Here is a 2945-nt window from a genome sequence, read left to right as displayed (position 1 = left end):
CTTCCTTGTTTTCCATGTTTGTTTTGACTGCTTTGCAAGTGATATAAAGAAATGCTATTCAGAGATGATACCTGGCTTTATAACCTCAGTATGGAGTGGATGGTATAGAATTCAAAGGATTTAGAACTGGAAAGAACCTTTTAGAGCAGAAGGTCTTAACACTTGGGTAGTCTGGTGAAACCTGTGGTCCTCATATCCATGCTTAAAGTAACACACATTGGATTACAAAGAAAAACATTTATATTGAAATAGTGACAAAAACTTTTTTTGTCTTAACAAAAAAAATTTTTTTCCTAAAAGTGCACAGACCCAGGTTAAGAATCTTTGCTTTGGAAAATTGTCCCAAGTCCTTCACTTTACTGAGGAAGAAACTGAAGCCAAGAGGTTAAGTGAATTACCAGGCACACACAGGAAGGAAAGGTGCATGTGCCTTTCTCTTTTTGTATCACATTTATGTTCCTGAAGTAAGATCATGGGGCATCCTATCCTGGTAGTATTTTAGCTAAGCTGGAGCAGGGAAAAGAAGCATTAACTATAAATTGTCTTAAAGTAATAAGGCATTAAAAATAGTCTTCCCTGGACATCTGTCCAAGTTGGACAGATTTACATCTATCTGAGATAGTGTAGGAGAAAAAAATGGACAAAACATAGCCCCATTTTCACCCAGGTGGTGCCCTCCTTTCTATTGGGTGTGATGTTGATAGAGAACATTTTTGACAAAAATATTTGTAGCCATGTTGATGCCTCCTGAAAAGTATGGGAAGGACATTTTAGAAAAATGCTTGTAATTACTGGCTTTTCATTGATGGCAGTGTCAAAGCTAGAAGGACCCTTACAGATAATTGAGTTCCACAGCCTCATTTTATGATAAGAATACAGTTTTAGAGAGGTATTAATTTGCCCAAGATTACATGGCTAGAAATGGGAATAAGAACAGGACTTGAACCCATGTCCTTTGATTTCTCCAATGCTAGTGACCTTAAACAGCTTGTATTATAAATTACTTTGGTTTACTGCCTGAAATTTATTCTCCTGGACCATCCCTACTGGTTATGAGGAGGAAAAGAAACAGGGAGAATGCTCTTGGGCACTAGGCATTCTTTCCCAGAGATGGCTTTATAACTGTTAAGAGAATGGGGTGCAATGCTTCTGGGAATATCCAGGCCTCATCTCCTCAAAGGCTGCAGTCATCCACACTGCCTTAGGCTTGACAAAAGCCCCGTTGAGGTGGTCGGTGGAAGACAAGGAAATTGAACTTTTTCTGCTTGCTTGCTTGCTGGCAGCTTGCTTGCTATGCTTTCTGCCATAACAAGCTGCCTCCCCATCATTACTTAACTGTTAAGTGTGTGTGGACTGGTGTGTGGCTGTGTTCCTATTTTGGTAGATCTGTGTCTGTGAGTCCTAATTCATAAAACAGCCTATAGTTTGGGGCTTTTATCCTAATTGATTAGACATTTATAGGATTTCAAGCTGGACAAGACCTTAGAAGGCATATCTAAGCCTCTTGTTTTACAGATGACAGAACTTGGGTCTAGAGAAGGGAAGGGGCTTGCTTAGTGTTTGATGATGCGCAAGAAGCAGAGATGGAGCTCAAACCCAGGTACTCAGTCCCCAGATGCAATTATGTGTGCCATTGTCCTAGATTTCCCTTGTTCCCTAACCACATCACTCTCTCAGCACCACTTTCGGGCTACTCATCGACTCAGGTCCCAACAAACCAGACATTGAGGGCATCCTGGGCCCCAGGATAAGTATATGATTGGGTACCTGTCACCCAGATTGGTGCTAGGTGCAGAGTTGCCCTTAAGCATAGGTATAAAGGTTGACTCTCCACCCCTCTATCAAGGAAGAGGACTTCTTCACATCTTTTAACGTCATCTTTGTTCGGATCTATTAAATTCTTTCTAAGGGATCATTCCACACTAAGATTTTACATGCAGATGCCTCAGAGAGGGGACTTGGTGGTTCATCTTCCACATAGCTAGGATAAAATAGATTAAAAATTTTTTATTTTTATTTTTACGGAGAGCAGGACGGCAGGTATTGATCAATTACTAAGCTGCAACAGAAGACAGCATAACAAAGAAGGTCTGAGGACATGGCCTCTTTCTCACCCAAGCTGGGTGGTTATGTGGGAAAATATCATTAGAAGAGTTTCTTATCCTCCGGCCTAAGAATATGGATTTGGAGCCACTGCCATATATACGAGGCTTCTCAGCAACATGGTAGTTCTTTTTCCTTCATTTACCTTATGTGATCAGTACCATTTAAGGTAAGACCTTTATTGGCCAATGGTAGCTAGTAGAACACTGGACCTAGAGTCAAGATGACCAGAGTTCAAATCCTGATTCAGATAATGATTGTGTGACCCTGCACAAATCTTTATGAACCTTAGTTTTCTTGTCTATAAAATGAGGATAACAATTGTACCTACAGGGATCAAATTAGTATTTGTAAAGCACTTTGGAAACCTTAAAGCACCATATAAATGCTAGTTATTATTAAATATTATTAAATTTGTTATTGCTAATATATAATAATGATATATTATTATATAAATGTTATTTTAAAAATCTTCTGGTGGTACAGCTGAGTGATGTGCCTTTCTAAAATATAATAATAAATTATTATATCAAATATTATTAAAGGCCTGTGGCTCATGCTATTTCCAAAGTGGGATCTGTCTGCATGCACAAGAGGCAGAATCTTTTCACACCCCCTAGACAAAGTACTAGTTGGAGATTCTGTGCTCCATAGACTTCATGTTATGAAAGGTATGAAGTTAGTGCTACTTATCTTTGAGCCCCCTTTATCCCCATTTATTACTTCATCACCGACAAGTGCCCCGGCCCCCTGTCCTGTTTCCTCATCCCATATAAATCTGCCCTTCAGCCCTTGATTCGATCTCCAATGCTCTAGTGATGTGATGTCATCAGTTTGGAAGT

This window comes from Petaurus breviceps, unplaced genomic scaffold (assembly GCF_028583685.1).
Source record: "Petaurus breviceps papuanus isolate PSGF00001 unplaced genomic scaffold, PetGlider_PUasm1.0 174, whole genome shotgun sequence".
Classification (NCBI taxonomy): Eukaryota; Metazoa; Chordata; class Mammalia; order Diprotodontia; family Petauridae; genus Petaurus; species Petaurus breviceps.
The sequence above is the reverse complement of the archived record's forward strand: the minus strand, read 5'-3'. Positions refer to the sequence as shown.